The 17,912-nt window shown below is 42.2% G+C and overlaps 8 non-coding genes across 8 annotated transcripts; 6 read left to right on the forward strand and 2 right to left on the reverse strand.

Moving 5' to 3' along the window:
• Positions 1 to 1,231: 1,231 nt before the first annotated feature.
• Positions 1,232 to 1,303, forward strand: TRNAA-UGC (transfer RNA alanine (anticodon UGC)). The gene has a single exon. It is a non-coding gene; the product is annotated as a tRNA-Ala (tRNA).
• Positions 1,304 to 3,671: 2,368 nt separating this feature from the next.
• On the reverse strand, positions 3,672 to 3,743 carry TRNAA-CGC (transfer RNA alanine (anticodon CGC)). The gene has a single exon. It is a non-coding gene; the product is annotated as a tRNA-Ala (tRNA).
• Positions 3,744 to 4,611: 868 nt separating this feature from the next.
• Positions 4,612 to 4,683, forward strand: TRNAA-UGC (transfer RNA alanine (anticodon UGC)). The gene has a single exon. It is a non-coding gene; the product is annotated as a tRNA-Ala (tRNA).
• Positions 4,684 to 5,371: 688 nt separating this feature from the next.
• Positions 5,372 to 5,443, forward strand: TRNAA-UGC (transfer RNA alanine (anticodon UGC)). The gene has a single exon. It is a non-coding gene; the product is annotated as a tRNA-Ala (tRNA).
• Positions 5,444 to 9,228: 3,785 nt separating this feature from the next.
• TRNAA-UGC (transfer RNA alanine (anticodon UGC)) lies at positions 9,229 to 9,300 on the forward strand. Its single transcript has one exon. It is a non-coding gene; the product is annotated as a tRNA-Ala (tRNA).
• A 2,368-nt stretch (positions 9,301 to 11,668) lies between these two features.
• On the reverse strand, positions 11,669 to 11,740 carry TRNAA-CGC (transfer RNA alanine (anticodon CGC)). The gene has a single exon. It is a non-coding gene; the product is annotated as a tRNA-Ala (tRNA).
• An 868-nt stretch (positions 11,741 to 12,608) lies between these two features.
• TRNAA-UGC (transfer RNA alanine (anticodon UGC)) lies at positions 12,609 to 12,680 on the forward strand. Its single transcript has one exon. It is a non-coding gene; the product is annotated as a tRNA-Ala (tRNA).
• A 677-nt stretch (positions 12,681 to 13,357) lies between these two features.
• On the forward strand, positions 13,358 to 13,429 carry TRNAA-UGC (transfer RNA alanine (anticodon UGC)). The gene has a single exon. It is a non-coding gene; the product is annotated as a tRNA-Ala (tRNA).
• Positions 13,430 to 17,912: the final 4,483 nt, after the last annotated feature.

Raw genomic sequence — 17,912 nt, forward strand, 5'->3', positions numbered from 1 at the left:
GTATTATGTGGGCTCTCTATGGTAGTATTATGTTGGCTCTGTATGGTAGTGTTATGTGGGCTCTGTATGGTAGTATTATGTGGGGGCTGTTTGGTAATATTATGTGGGCTCTGTATGGTAGCATTATGTTGGCTCTGTATGGTGGTATTATGTGTGCTCTCTATGGTAGTATTATGTAGACTCTGTATGGTAGTATTATGTGGGCTCCGTATGACAGCATTATGTGAGTTCTTTATAGTAATAATTTTATTGCAGTGCTATATGGACATTGCATTGCGCTTTATATGGCAGCATTGTTTGTGATAATACGGTGATATTCATATTACAGATTTTCTTTTTATTAATCTACTACTCTCATAACGCGGCCAAATAGTGAGAACATTTATAAATGTCACATAGTTGAATACCTCCATCTATAATTGGAGAGGCACAATAGCGGTGCACCCATCATGTGTTGTCATTTCAGGGGATGTAGCTCAGTGGTAGAGCGCATGCTTTGCATGTATGAGGCGCCGGGCTCAATCTCCGGCATCTCCATGTTTTGTAATAATTGACTTATTTAACTTAAAATAGCTCTGGTTTAACACATACTTGTCGGGATGGAATACAGCGATTCAATTATCTGACAAAAATATCAATCTCTTTTTGTATCTTTCACCAACTTTTTTGGGATGTTATACACACAATGAACACTAGGTGGCGGTCTATACAAACACAAAAATATTAATGGACGGTTTATAAGTTTTGTGTGAGCAAATCAGATACTGATTGTATCTGAGCCTCGTTCTAAGGCCGGGGTCACACTTGCGAGTGTAATACGAGAAACTCGCAGCAATACCCGGCACCAGGGCCAGCTTTAGACAAAATGGGGCCCTGGGCAAAATTCAAAGTGGGGTCCCCAATCCTGAAATATTCCACCAACAACACTGTAAGGCCCCTTCACATCTCCATATAAAACACGTACGTGTTACACCGATATCGGGGTCACCAGGGTTTTCATTGTGCCGTCCATGTGCCATCCGAGGTTTCCAGGTATGGGTACTGGAAATGAAATTGCAAATCTTCACATATACTTTCCATGTGAAACACGTACAGCACACGTATGGCACACGGACGGCACACGGACGGCAAACGGACGGCACACGGACGGCACGCGGATGTACTATAGTAGATTCATATTCTCATCATGGATCCTGCTCAGATTTGAGAGCACAAGTCCTCAGTGTGTACAGGGGATGTAGCTCAGTGGTAGAGCGCATGCTTTGCATGTATGAGGCCCCGGGTTCGATCCCCGGCATCTCCATGTTTTGTGATTAATAACCAGATAAATTCCAAATATTTGTGAATCATAAATATGCGGAGAGTCACCGATCTTCTGTCTGGATGTGACACAAAGACCGGACTCAGCACTAAATATCAGACAGATTTGCTTTTGTTGAGAATCTTATGTAGACTGTCGGACACCAGGGGGCGCTGTAATCAGCACTATACGTGTACAGAGCGGCATCAATAAAGACTACAGAGGGGCAAATCGTATTTGTGGTCCCTGCTCCAGAGACCTCGTCAGTTACTCTGAGGCTGTGAAATGATAGCCCCCCGAACCTCCCCCTACCTGCCGCTGATCCCAGATTTGTAGGCTCGGCACATATGCAAATTGCCTCTTCAGAGAAAAAGAGGACTTGAACTCTATAGCGCCACCTGTTGGAAGTAGAGATCCTACAAGTCACAATCAACGCTCGGCATAGCGTTTTCAAAGATGCATATCTGATGGTGGCAGGTGGAAGGAGGTTCCCATTATAGCAGTATTATAAGTGCTCTGTCTGGTAGTATTATGTGGGCTCTGTATGGTAGTATTATGTGGAATCTGTATTGTAGTATTATGTGTGCTCTCTATGGTAGTATTATGTGGGCTCTGTATGGTAGTATTATGTTGGCTCTGTATGGTAGTATTATGTGGGCTCTGTATGGTAGTATTATGTGGAATCTGTATTGTAGTATTATGTGTGCTCTGTATGGTAGTATTATGTGGGCTCTGTATGGTAGTATTATGTTGGCTCTGTATGGTAGTATTATGTGGGCTCTGTATGGTAGTATTATGTGGGTGCTGTTTGGTAGTATTATGTGTGCTCTGTATGGCAGTATTATGTGTGCACTGTATGGTAGTATTATGTGTGCTCTCTATGGTAGTATTATGTGGAATCTGTATTGTAGTATTATGTGGGCTCTGTATGGTAGTATTATGAGTGGATTGTATGGTAGTATTATGTGGGCTCTGTATGGTAGTATTATGTGGGCTCTGTATGGTAGTATTATGTGGGCTCTGTATGGTAGTATTATGTGTGCTCTGTATGGTAGTATTATGTGTGCACTCTATGGTAGTATTATGTGTGCTCTGTATGGTAGTATTATGTGTGCACTGTATGGTAGCGTTATGTGTGTTCTCTATGGTAGCATTATGTGGAATCTGTATTGTAGTATTATGTGGGCTCTGTATGGTAGTATTATCAGTGGACTGTATGGTAGTATTATGTGGGCTCTTTATGGTAGTATTATGTTGGCTCTGTATGGTAGTGTTATGTGGGCTCTGAATGGTAGTATTATGTGGGTGCTGTTTGGTAGTATTATGTGTGCTCTGTATGGCAGTATTATGTGTGCACTGTATGGTAGTATTATGTGTGCTCTCTATGGTAGTATTATGTGGAATCTGTATTGTAGTATTATGTGGGCTCTGTATGGTAGTATTATGAGTGGATTGTATGGTAGTATTATGTGGGCTCTGTATGGTAGTATTATGTGGGCTCTGTATGGTAGTATTATGTGGGCTCTGTATGGTAGTATTATGTGTGCTCTGTATGGTAGTATTATGTGTGCACTCTATGGTAGTATTATGTGTGCTCTGTATGGTAGTATTATGTGTGCACTGTATGGTAGCGTTATGTGTGTTCTCTATGGTAGCATTATGTGGAATCTGTATTGTAGTATTATGTGGGCTCTGTATGGTAGTATTATCAGTGGACTGTATGGTAGTATTATGTGGGCTCTTTATGGTAGTATTATGTTGGCTCTGTATGGTAGTGTTATGTGGGCTCTGAATGGTAGTATTATGTGGGTGCTGTTTGGTAGTATTATGTGGGCTCTGTATGGTAGTATTATGCGGGCTCTATATGGTAGTATTATGTGGGCTCTGCCTGGTAGTATTATGTGTGCACTGTATGGTAGTGTTATGTGGGCTCTGTAACACTACCGTGTTATGTGGGCTCTGTATGGTAGTATTATGTGGGCTCTGTATGGTAGTATTATGCGGGCTCTGTATGGTAGTATTATGCGGGCTCTATATGGTAGTATTATGTGGGCTCTGCCTGGTAGTATTATGTGTGCACTGTATGGTAGTGTTATGTGGGCTCTGTATGGTAGTATTATGTGTGCTCTGTATGGTAGTATTATGTGTGCTCTGTATGGTAGTATTATGTGTGCTCTGTATGGTAGTATTATATGGGCTCTGCTTGCATCTTATGTATGTCTACATAAGATTCTCAACAAAAGCCAATCTGTCTGATATTTAGTGCTGAGTCGGTTCTTTGGGTCACATCCAGACAGAAGATCGGTGAATCTCCGCACATTTATCAGATTTCTGAAAATTTGGAAGTTATCTAACTATTTATCACAAAACATGGAGATGCCGGGGATTGAACCCGGGGCCTCATACATGCGAAGCATGCGCTCTACCACTGAGCTACATCCCCTACACGGCTTGTATTAATCTGTGAAATTCTAAGAAAACATACAGTGCTGCAGCCAATCTGTGTACCTGTGTAGACAGCACGAGCTGCTGAGCTCACTGATTGGCTGCAGCACTAATGACTTTTGTGCTCTAAATTATGATGAATTTTTCAAATGCGCTTGGCTTCACCAACTCAAGAATAAACTGCTCTCGCTTTTCAAGAAGCCGTGGAGCTGACCGCTACTGGATTAAAAACTGCAACAGCCAAATAATTTTTCTGTCAAAAACTGATGAATCTTAAAATATGTTTTATAGGAGACAAGACCTGCATTGGAAACATTATATAGACAGTATTGTATGGCACTATGATGTTGGTGCAATTATAGGTGGAGGTGTTTATAAATCTTCACAATAAGAGCACCCATAATACTACCATAAAGTGCACAGATAATACTACCAAACAGCACACATAACACTACCATACAGAGCCCAGATAACACTACCATACAGAGCCCACATAACACTACCATACAGTGCCCACATAATACTACCAAACAGAGCACACATAACACTACCATACAGAGCACCCAGAATACTACCATACAGTGCCCACATAATACTACCATACAGTGCCCACATAACACTACCATACAGTGCCCACAGAATACTACCATAGAGAGCCCACATAACACTACCATACAGAGCCCACATAACACTACCATACAGTGCCCACAGAATACTACCATACAGAGCACACATAACACTACCATACAGAGCACCCAGAATACTATCATACAGAGCACCCAGAATAACACCATAAAGTGCACACATAATACTAAGAACACAAACACATCCCACATAATACTGCCATAGAGTGCAATGTCACATCAGGGGATGTAGCTCAGTGGTAGAGCGCATGCTTTGCATGTATGAGGCCCCGGGTTCAATCCCCGGCATCTCCATGTTTTGTAATAATTGACTTATTTAACTTAAAATAGGTGTAGTTTAACACATACTTGTCTGGATGGAATACAGCAATTCAATTACATGACAAAAATATTAATCTCTTATTGTATCTTTCACCTATAACGTTTTTGTTGGATGTTATACACATAATAGACACTAGGTGGCCGTCTATACAAACAGAAAAATATCAGTGGACGGTTTATAAGCTTTTTGTGAGCAAATCAGATACTGATTGTATCTGAGCCTCATTCTAAGGCCGGGGTCACACTTGCGAGTGTAATGCGAGAAACTCGCAGCAATACCCGGCACCAGGGCCAGCTTTAGACAAAATGGGGCCCTGGGAAAAATTAAAAGTGAGGTCCCCAATCCTGAAATAGTCCACCAACAACACTGTTAAGCCCCTTCATATCTCCATATAAAACACGTACGTGTTACACCGATATCGGGGTCACCAGGGTTTTCATTGCGTCGTTCATGTGCCATCCGAGGTTTCCAGGTATGGGTACTGGAAATGAAATTACAAATCTTCTCATATACTTTCCATGTGAAACACGTACAGCACACGTATGGCACACGGGCGGCACACGGACGGCACACGGACGGCACACGGATATACTATGGTAGATTCATATTCTACTCATGGATCCTGCTCAGATTTGAGAGCACAAGTCCTCAGTATGTACAGGGGATGTAGCTCAGTGGTAGAGCGCATGCTTTGCATGTATGAGGCCCCGGGTTCAATCCCCGGCATCTCCATGTTTTGTGATTAATAACCAGATAACTTCCATGTTTTGTGATTAATAACCAGATAACTTCCAAATATTCGTATATCTGGTAAATGTGCGGAGAGTCACCGATCTTCTGTCTGGATGTGACACAAAGACCGGACTCAGCACTAAATATCAGACAGATTTGCTTTTGTTGAGAATCTTGTGTAGACTGTCGGACACCAGGGGGCGCTGTAATCAGCACTATACATGTACAGAGCGGCATCGATAAAGACTACAGAGGAGCAAATCGTGTGGCCTCTGCTCCAGAGACCTCGTCAGTTACTCTGAGGCTGTGAAATGATAGCCCCCCGAACCTCCCCCTACCTGCCGCTGTTCCCAGATTAGTAGAATCGGCACAACGATATCAAATATGCATATCTGATGCTGACAGGCGGAAGGATGTGCCCATAACAGCAGTATTTTGTGGGCTCTGTCTGGTATCATTATGTGGGCTCTGTCTGGTAGTATTATGTGGGCTCTGTCTGGTAGTATTATGTGGGCTCTGTATGGTAGTATTATGTGGGCTCTGTAAGGTAGTATTATGTGGGCTCTGTATGGTAGTATTATGTGGGCTCTGTCTGGTAGTATGTGGGCTCTGTATGGTAGTATTATGTGGGCTCTGTATGGTAGTATTATGTGGGCTCTGTATGGTAGTGTTATGTGGGCTCTGTAAGGTAGTATTATGTGGGCTCTGTATGGTAGTATTATGTGGGCTCTGTCTGGTAGTATGTGGGCTCTGTATGGTAGTATTATGTGGGCTCTGTATGGTAGTATTATGTGGGCTCTGTATGGTAGTATTATGTGGGCTCTGTATGGTAGTATTATGTGGGCTCTGTCAGGTAGTATGTGGGCTCTGTATGGTAGTATTATGTGGGCTCTGAATGGTAGTATTATGTGTGCACTGTATGGTAGTATTATGTGGGCTCTGTATGGTAGTATGTGTGCACTGTATGGTAGTATTATATGTGCTCTCTATGGTAGTATTATGTGGAATCTGTATTGTAGTATTATGTGGGCTCTGTATGGTAGTATTATGAGTGGACTGTATGGTAGTATTATGTGTGCACTGTATGGTAGTATTATGTGTGCTCTCTATGGTAGTATTATGTGGGATCTGTATGGTAGTATTATGAGTGGACTGTATGGTAGTATTATGTGGGCTCTCTATGGTAGTGTTATGTTGGCTCTGTATTGTAGTGTTATGTGGGCTCTGTATGGTAGTATTATGTGGGTGCTGTTTGGTAGTATTATGTGGGCTCTGTATGGTAGCATTATATTGGCTCTGTATGGTGGTATTATGTGTGCTCTCTATGATAGTATTATGTGGGCTCTGTATGGTAGTATTATGTGGGCTCTGTATGGTAGTATTATGTGGGCTCTGTATGGTAGTATTATGAGTGGACTGTATGGTAGTATTATGTGGGCTTTCTATGGTAGTATTATGTGGGCTCTGTATGGTAGTGTTATGTGGGCTCTGTATGGTAGTATTATATGGGCTCTGTATGGTAGTATTATGTGGGCTCTGTATGGTAGTATTATGTGGGTGCTCTTTGGTAGTATTATGAGGGCTCTGTATGGTAGCATTATGTTGGCTCTGTATGGTGGTATTATGTGTGCTCTCTATGGTAGTATTATGTGGACTCTGTATGGTAGTATTATGTGGGCTCTGTATGGTAGTATTATGTGGGCTCTGTATGGTAGTATTATGTGTGCACTGTATGGTGGTATTTTGTGTGCTCTCTATGGTAGTATTATGTGGACTCTATATGGTATTATTATGTGGGCTCTATATGGTAGTATTATGTGGGCTCTGTATGGTAGTATTATGTGGGCTCTGTATGGTAGTATTATGTGGGCTCTGTATGGCAGTATTATGTGGGCTCTGTATGGTAGTATTATGTGGGCTCTGTATGGTAGTATTATGTGGGCCCTGTATGGTAGTATTATGTGGGCTCTGTATGGCAGTATTATGTGGGCTCTGTATGGTAGTATTATGTGGGCTCTGTATGGTAGTGTTATGTGGGCTCTGTATGGTAGTGTTATGTGGGCTCTGTATGGTAGTATTATGTGGGCTCTGTATGGTAGTATTATGTGGGTGCTGTTTGGTAGTATTATGTGGGCTCTGTATGGTAGCATTATATTGGCTCTGTATGGTGGTATTATGTGTGCTCTCTATGATAGTATTATGTGGGCTCTGTATGGTAGTATTATGTGGGCTCTGTATGGTAGTATTATGTGGGCTCTGTATGGTAGTATTATGTGGGCTCTGTATGGTAGTATTATGAGTGGACTGTATGGTAGTATTATGTGGGCTTTCTATGGTAGTATTATGTGGGCTCTGTATGGTAGTATTATGTGGGCTCTGTATGGCAGTATTATGTGGGCTCTGTATGGTAGTATTATGTGGGCTCTGTATGGTAGTATTATGTGGGCCCTGTATGGTAGTATTATGTGGGCTCTGTATGGCAGTATTATGTGGGCTCTGTATGGTAGTATTATGTGGGCTCTGTATGGTAGTATTATGAGTGGACTGTATGGTAGTATTATGTGGGCTCTCTATGGTAGTATTATGTTGGCTCTGTATGGTAGTGTTATGTGGGCTCTGTATGGTAGTATTATGTGGGGGCTGTTTGGTAATATTATGTGGGCTCTGTATGGTAGCATTATGTTGGCTCTGTATGGTGGTATTATGTGTGCTCTCTATGGTAGTATTATGTAGACTCTGTATGGTAGTATTATGTGGGCTCCGTATGACAGCATTATGTGAGTTCTTTATAGTAGTAATTTTATTGCAGTGCTATATGGATATTACATTGTGCTTTATATGGCAGCATTGTTTGTGATAATACGGTGATATTCATATTACAGATTTTCTTTTTATTAATCTACTACTCTCATAACGCGGCCAAATAGTGAGAACATTTATAAATGTCACATAGTTGAATACCTCCATCTATAATTGGAGAGGCACAATAGCGGTGCACCCATCATGTGTTGTCATTTCAGGGGATGTAGCTCAGTGGTAGAGCGCATGCTTTGCATGTATGAGGCGCCGGGCTCAATCTCCGGCATCTCCATGTTTTGTAATAATTGACTTATTTAACTTAAAATAGCTCTGGTTTAACACATACTTGTCGGGATGGAATACAGCGATTCAATTATCTGACAAAAATATCAATCTCTTTTTGTATCTTTCACCAACTTTTTTGGGATGTTATACACACAATGAACACTAGGTGGCGGTCTATACAAACACAAAAATATTAATGGACGGTTTATAAGTTTTGTGTGAGCAAATCAGATACTGATTGTATCTGAGCCTCGTTCTAAGGCCGGGGTCACACTTGCGAGTGTAATACGAGAAACTCGCAGCAATACCCGGCACCAGGGCCAGCTTTAGACAAAATGGGGCCCTGGGCAAAATTCAAAGTGGGGTCCCCAATCCTGAAATATTCCACCAACAACACTGTAAGGCCCCTTCACATCTCCATATAAAACACGTACGTGTTACACCGATATCGGGGTCACCAGGGTTTTCATTGTGCCGTCCATGTGCCATCCGAGGTTTCCAGGTATGGGTACTGGAAATGAAATTGCAAATCTTCACATATACTTTCCATGTGAAACACGTACAGCACACGTATGGCACACGGACGGCACACGGACGGCAAACGGACGGCACACGGACGGCACGCGGATGTACTATAGTAGATTCATATTCTCATCATGGATCCTGCTCAGATTTGAGAGCACAAGTCCTCAGTGTGTACAGGGGATGTAGCTCAGTGGTAGAGCGCATGCTTTGCATGTATGAGGCCCCGGGTTCGATCCCCGGCATCTCCATGTTTTGTGATTAATAACCAGATAAATTCCAAATATTTGTGAATCATAAATATGCGGAGAGTCACCGATCTTCTGTCTGGATGTGACACAAAGACCGGACTCAGCACTAAATATCAGACAGATTTGCTTTTGTTGAGAATCTTATGTAGACTGTCGGACACCAGGGGGCGCTGTAATCAGCACTATACGTGTACAGAGCGGCATCAATAAAGACTACAGAGGGGCAAATCGTATTTGTGGTCCCTGCTCCAGAGACCTCGTCAGTTACTCTGAGGCTGTGAAATGATAGCCCCCCGAACCTCCCCCTACCTGCCGCTGATCCCAGATTTGTAGGCTCGGCACATATGCAAATTGCCTCTTCAGAGAAAAAGAGGACTTGAACTCTATAGCGCCACCTGTTGGAAGTAGAGATCCTACAAGTCACAATCAACGCTCGGCATAGCGTTTTCAAAGATGCATATCTGATGGTGGCAGGTGGAAGGAGGTTCCCATTATAGCAGTATTATAAGTGCTCTGTCTGGTAGTATTATGTGGGCTCTGTATGGTAGTATTATGTGGAATCTGTATTGTAGTATTATGTGTGCTCTCTATGGTAGTATTATGTGGGCTCTGTATGGTAGTATTATGTTGGCTCTGTATGGTAGTATTATGTGGGCTCTGTATGGTAGTATTATGTGGAATCTGTATTGTAGTATTATGTGTGCTCTGTATGGTAGTATTATGTGGGCTCTGTATGGTAGTATTATGTTGGCTCTGTATGGTAGTATTATGTGGGCTCTGTATGGTAGTATTATGTGGGTGCTGTTTGGTAGTATTATGTGTGCTCTGTATGGCAGTATTATGTGTGCACTGTATGGTAGTATTATGTGTGCTCTCTATGGTAGTATTATGTGGAATCTGTATTGTAGTATTATGTGGGCTCTGTATGGTAGTATTATGAGTGGATTGTATGGTAGTATTATGTGGGCTCTGTATGGTAGTATTATGTGGGCTCTGTATGGTAGTATTATGTGGGCTCTGTATGGTAGTATTATGTGTGCTCTGTATGGTAGTATTATGTGTGCACTCTATGGTAGTATTATGTGTGCTCTGTATGGTAGTATTATGTGTGCACTGTATGGTAGCGTTATGTGTGTTCTCTATGGTAGCATTATGTGGAATCTGTATTGTAGTATTATGTGGGCTCTGTATGGTAGTATTATCAGTGGACTGTATGGTAGTATTATGTGGGCTCTTTATGGTAGTATTATGTTGGCTCTGTATGGTAGTGTTATGTGGGCTCTGAATGGTAGTATTATGTGGGTGCTGTTTGGTAGTATTATGTGTGCTCTGTATGGCAGTATTATGTGTGCACTGTATGGTAGTATTATGTGTGCTCTCTATGGTAGTATTATGTGGAATCTGTATTGTAGTATTATGTGGGCTCTGTATGGTAGTATTATGAGTGGATTGTATGGTAGTATTATGTGGGCTCTGTATGGTAGTATTATGTGGGCTCTGTATGGTAGTATTATGTGGGCTCTGTATGGTAGTATTATGTGTGCTCTGTATGGTAGTATTATGTGTGCACTCTATGGTAGTATTATGTGTGCTCTGTATGGTAGTATTATGTGTGCACTGTATGGTAGCGTTATGTGTGTTCTCTATGGTAGCATTATGTGGAATCTGTATTGTAGTATTATGTGGGCTCTGTATGGTAGTATTATCAGTGGACTGTATGGTAGTATTATGTGGGCTCTTTATGGTAGTATTATGTTGGCTCTGTATGGTAGTGTTATGTGGGCTCTGAATGGTAGTATTATGTGGGTGCTGTTTGGTAGTATTATGTGGGCTCTGTATGGTAGTATTATGCGGGCTCTATATGGTAGTATTATGTGGGCTCTGCCTGGTAGTATTATGTGTGCACTGTATGGTAGTGTTATGTGGGCTCTGTAACACTACCGTGTTATGTGGGCTCTGTATGGTAGTATTATGTGGGCTCTGTATGGTAGTATTATGCGGGCTCTGTATGGTAGTATTATGCGGGCTCTATATGGTAGTATTATGTGGGCTCTGCCTGGTAGTATTATGTGTGCACTGTATGGTAGTGTTATGTGGGCTCTGTATGGTAGTATTATGTGTGCTCTGTATGGTAGTATTATGTGTGCTCTGTATGGTAGTATTATGTGTGCTCTGTATGGTAGTATTATATGGGCTCTGCTTGCATCTTATGTATGTCTACATAAGATTCTCAACAAAAGCCAATCTGTCTGATATTTAGTGCTGAGTCGGTTCTTTGGGTCACATCCAGACAGAAGATCGGTGAATCTCCGCACATTTATCAGATTTCTGAAAATTTGGAAGTTATCTAACTATTTATCACAAAACATGGAGATGCCGGGGATTGAACCCGGGGCCTCATACATGCGAAGCATGCGCTCTACCACTGAGCTACATCCCCTACACGGCTTGTACTAATCTGTGAAATTCTAAGAAAACATACAGTGCTGCAGCCAATCTGTGTACCTGTGTAGACAGCACGAGCTGCTGAGCTCACTGATTGGCTGCAGCACTAATGACTTTTGTGCTCTAAATTATGATGAATTTTTCAAATGCGCTTGGCTTCACCAACTCAAGAATAAACTGCTCTCGCTTTTCAAGAAGCCGTGGAGCTGACCGCTACTGGATTAAAAACTGCAACAGCCAAATAATTTTTCTGTCAAAAACTGATGAATCTTAAAATATGTTTTATAGGAGACAAGACCTGCATTGGAAACATTATATAGACAGTATTGTATGGCACTATGATGTTGGTGCAATTATAGGTGGAGGTGTTTATAAATCTTCACAATAAGAGCACCCATAATACTACCATAAAGTGCACAGATAATACTACCAAACAGCACACATAACACTACCATACAGAGCCCAGATAACACTACCATACAGAGCCCACATAACACTACCATACAGTGCCCACATAATACTACCAAACAGAGCACACATAACACTACCATACAGAGCACCCAGAATACTACCATACAGTGCCCACATAATACTACCATACAGTGCCCACATAACACTACCATACAGTGCCCACAGAATACTACCATAGAGAGCCCACATAACACTACCATACAGAGCCCACATAACACTACCATACAGTGCCCACAGAATACTACCATACAGAGCACACATAACACTACCATACAGAGCACCCAGAATACTATCATACAGAGCACCCAGAATAACACCATAAAGTGCACACATAATACTAAGAACACAAACACATCCCACATAATACTGCCATAGAGTGCAATGTCACATCAGGGGATGTAGCTCAGTGGTAGAGCGCATGCTTTGCATGTATGAGGCCCCGGGTTCAATCCCCGGCATCTCCATGTTTTGTAATAATTGACTTATTTAACTTAAAATAGGTGTAGTTTAACACATACTTGTCTGGATGGAATACAGCAATTCAATTACATGACAAAAATATTAATCTCTTATTGTATCTTTCACCTATAACGTTTTTGTTGGATGTTATACACATAATAGACACTAGGTGGCCGTCTATACAAACAGAAAAATATCAGTGGACGGTTTATAAGCTTTTTGTGAGCAAATCAGATACTGATTGTATCTGAGCCTCATTCTAAGGCCGGGGTCACACTTGCGAGTGTAATGCGAGAAACTCGCAGCAATACCCGGCACCAGGGCCAGCTTTAGACAAAATGGGGCCCTGGGAAAAATTAAAAGTGAGGTCCCCAATCCTGAAATAGTCCACCAACAACACTGTTAAGCCCCTTCATATCTCCATATAAAACACGTACGTGTTACACCGATATCGGGGTCACCAGGGTTTTCATTGCGTCGTTCATGTGCCATCCGAGGTTTCCAGGTATGGGTACTGGAAATGAAATTACAAATCTTCTCATATACTTTCCATGTGAAACACGTACAGCACACGTATGGCACACGGGCGGCACACGGACGGCACACGGATATACTATGGTAGATTCATATTCTACTCATGGATCCTGCTCAGATTTGAGAGCACAAGTCCTCAGTATGTACAGGGGATGTAGCTCAGTGGTAGAGCGCATGCTTTGCATGTATGAGGCCCCGGGTTCAATCCCCGGCATCTCCATGTTTTGTGATTAATAACCAGATAACTTCCATGTTTTGTGATTAATAACCAGATAACTTCCAAATATTCGTATATCTGGTAAATGTGCGGAGAGTCACCGATCTTCTGTCTGGATGTGACACAAAGACCGGACTCAGCACTAAATATCAGACAGATTTGCTTTTGTTGAGAATCTTGTGTAGACTGTCGGACACCAGGGGGCGCTGTAATCAGCACTATACATGTACAGAGCGGCATCGATAAAGACTACAGAGGAGCAAATCGTGTGGCCTCTGCTCCAGAGACCTCGTCAGTTACTCTGAGGCTGTGAAATGATAGCCCCCCGAACCTCCCCCTACCTGCCGCTGTTCCCAGATTAGTAGAATCGGCACAACGATATCAAATATGCATATCTGATGCTGACAGGCGGAAGGATGTGCCCATAACAGCAGTATTATGTGGGCTCTGTCTGGTATCATTATGTGGGCTCTGTCTGGTAGTATTATGTGGGCTCTGTCTGGTAGTATTATGTGGGCTCTGTATGGTAGTATTATGTGGGCTCTGTAAGGTAGTATTATGTGGGCTCTGTATGGTAGTATTATGTGGGCTCTGTCTGGTAGTATGTGGGCTCTGTATGGTAGTATTATGTGGGCTCTGTATGGTAGTATTATGTGGGCTCTGTATGGTAGTGTTATGTGGGCTCTGTAAGGTAGTATTATGTGGGCTCTGTATGGTAGTATTATGTGGGCTCTGTCTGGTAGTATGTGGGCTCTGTATGGTAGTATTATGTGGGCTCTGTATGGTAGTATTATGTGGGCTCTGTATGGTAGTATTATGTGGGCTCTGTATGGTAGTATTATGTGGGCTCTGTCAGGTAGTATGTGGGCTCTGTATGGTAGTATTATGTGGGCTCTGAATGGTAGTATTATGTGTGCACTGTATGGTAGTATTATGTGGGCTCTGTATGGTAGTATGTGTGCACTGTATGGTAGTATTATATGTGCTCTCTATGGTAGTATTATGTGGAATCTGTATTGTAGTATTATGTGGGCTCTGTATGGTAGTATTATGAGTGGACTGTATGGTAGTATTATGTGTGCACTGTATGGTAGTATTATGTGTGCTCTCTATGGTAGTATTATGTGGGATCTGTATGGTAGTATTATGAGTGGACTGTATGGTAGTATTATGTGGGCTCTCTATGGTAGTGTTATGTTGGCTCTGTATTGTAGTGTTATGTGGGCTCTGTATGGTAGTATTATGTGGGTGCTGTTTGGTAGTATTATGTGGGCTCTGTATGGTAGCATTATATTGGCTCTGTATGGTGGTATTATGTGTGCTCTCTATGATAGTATTATGTGGGCTCTGTATGGTAGTATTATGTGGGCTCTGTATGGTAGTATTATGTGGGCTCTGTATGGTAGTATTATGAGTGGACTGTATGGTAGTATTATGTGGGCTTTCTATGGTAGTATTATGTGGGCTCTGTATGGTAGTGTTATGTGGGCTCTGTATGGTAGTATTATATGGGCTCTGTATGGTAGTATTATGTGGGCTCTGTATGGTAGTATTATGTGGGTGCTCTTTGGTAGTATTATGAGGGCTCTGTATGGTAGCATTATGTTGGCTCTGTATGGTGGTATTATGTGTGCTCTCTATGGTAGTATTATGTGGACTCTGTATGGTAGTATTATGTGGGCTCTGTATGGTAGTATTATGTGGGCTCTGTATGGTAGTATTATGTGTGCACTGTATGGTGGTATTTTGTGTGCTCTCTATGGTAGTATTATGTGGACTCTATATGGTATTATTATGTGGGCTCTATATGGTAGTATTATGTGGGCTCTGTATGGTAGTATTATGTGGGCTCTGTATGGTAGTATTATGTGGGCTCTGTATGGCAGTATTATGTGGGCTCTGTATGGTAGTATTATGTGGGCTCTGTATGGTAGTATTATGTGGGCCCTGTATGGTAGTATTATGTGGGCTCTGTATGGCAGTATTATGTGGGCTCTGTATGGTAGTATTATGTGGGCTCTGTATGGTAGTGTTATGTGGGCTCTGTATGGTAGTGTTATGTGGGCTCTGTATGGTAGTATTATGTGGGCTCTGTATGGTAGTATTATGTGGGTGCTGTTTGGTAGTATTATGTGGGCTCTGTATGGTAGCATTATATTGGCTCTGTATGGTGGTATTATGTGTGCTCTCTATGATAGTATTATGTGGGCTCTGTATGGTAGTATTATGTGGGCTCTGTATGGTAGTATTATGTGGGCTCTGTATGGTAGTATTATGTGGGCTCTGTATGGTAGTATTATGAGTGGACTGTATGGTAGTATTATGTGGGCTTTCTATGGTAGTATTATGTGGGCTCTGTATGGTAGTGTTATGTGGGCTCTGTATGGTAGTATTATATGGGCTCTGTATGGTAGTATTATGTGGGCTCTGTATGGTAGTATTATGTGGGTGCTCTTTGGTAGTATTATGAGGGCTCTGTATGGTAGCATTATGTTGGCTCTGTATGGTGGTATTATGTGTGCTCTCTATGGTAGTATTATGTGGACTCTGTATGGTAGTATTATGTGGGCTCTGTATGGTAGTATTATGTGGGCTCTGTATGGTAGTATTATGTGTGCACTGTATGGTGGTATTTTGTGTGCTCTCTATGGTAGTATTATGTGGACTCTATATGGTATTATTATGTGGGCTCTGTATGGTAGTATTATGTGGGCTCTGTATGGTAGTATTATGTGGGCTCTGTATGGTAGTATTATGTGGGCTCTGTATGGCAGTATTATGTGGGCTCTGTATGGTAGTATTATGTGGGCTCTGTATGGTAGTATTATGTGGGCCCTGTATGGTAGTATTATGTGGGCTCTGTATGGCAGTATTATGTGGGCTCTGTATGGTAGTATTATGTGGGCTCTGTATGGTAGTGTTATGTGGGCTCTGTATGGTAGTGTTATGTGGGCTCTGTATGGTAGTATTATGTGGGCTCTGTATGGTAGTATTATGTGGGCTCTGTATGGTAGTGTTATGTGGGCTCTGTATGGTAGTGTTATGTGGGCTCTGTATGACAGCATTATGTGAGTTCTTTATAGTAGTAATTTTATTGCAGTGCTATATGGACATTGCATTGTGCTTTATATGGCAGCATTGTTTGTGATAATACGGTGATATTCATATTACAGATTTTCTTTTTATTAATCTACTACTCTCATAACGCTGCCAAATAGCGGGAACATTTATAAATGTCACATAGTTGAATACCTCCATCTATGATTGGAGAGACACAATAGCGGTGCACCCAGCACAAATTGTCACTTCAGGGATGTAGCTCAGTGGTAGAGTGCATGCTTTGCATGTATGAGGCCCCATGTTCAATCCCCGGCATCTCCATGTTTTGTAATAATTTGCTTATTTCACTAAATCCATCCATACTTGTCTGGATGGAATACAGCAATTCAATTATCTGATAAAAATACATTTAACCCATAACGGTTTTTGGGATGTTATACACATAATGGACACTAGGTGGCGGTCTATACAAACACAAAAATATCAATGGAGGGTTTATAAGTTTTGTGTGAGCAAATTAGATACTGATTCTGTCGAGAGGTGAGGAGTGTTTTTTTTTTTTTTTGTAACTATAACAGTGAGTACTGGACTATGGGGCCATTCTTGGGGGGAGGGGGCTGTGCTGTATACTACATGTCTGTGCTATATACTACATGGCTGTTCTATATACTACATGGCTGTGCTGTATACTGCGTGGGCTGTTATATGCTACGTGGGCTGTGCCATATACTACATGGCTGTTCTATATACTACGTGGGCTGTGTTATATAATATGTGGCTGTGCTATATACTATATGGTCTGTTATATGCTACGTGGGCTGTGCTATTACTACGTGGCTGTGTTATATGCTACGTGGGCTGTTATATACTACATGGCTGTGTTATATGCTATGTGGCTGTGCTATATACTACGTTGGCTGTGTTATGTACTACATGACTGTGTTATATGCGATCGTGAATCGTGGTATGTGTTAAAGGGGGGGGGGGGCTACTGAGACTCTTTCGCCCGGGGCCCTCAAAAACCTAGAGCCGGCCCTGTTTAACTCTCCTCTCTCAGATTCTCTGACTGACTGACTCCTTCTCCAGACCAGGATGCATATCGCTAAGGGACGCTCCCCTGAATCCGGGTCCTGAGCTCCCGCTCCTGGCCTAGATTCAGATGTGTCTAATGTGAGTGCCTTACCTGACAGAAAGAATCTCCCTTGCCTCCAAGCGAGACATCACCCTGCCCGAAGGGAAGGCAACATCACTGCAGCAATACCCAGCACTGCCGCCGGCTGCATAGAAATACATACCGCTGAACGCTCCGGTCCCGAGTGCCGGCGGCAGTGCCGGGTATTGATGCGAGAGACTAGCACGAGTTTCTCGCATCACACTCGCAAGTGTGACCCCGGCCTATGACTGGATTCTGCGTATGTTCCCGTGT

This window comes from Ranitomeya imitator, chromosome 5 (genome assembly GCF_032444005.1).
Source record: "Ranitomeya imitator isolate aRanImi1 chromosome 5, aRanImi1.pri, whole genome shotgun sequence".
Classification (NCBI taxonomy): domain Eukaryota; kingdom Metazoa; phylum Chordata; class Amphibia; order Anura; family Dendrobatidae; genus Ranitomeya; species Ranitomeya imitator.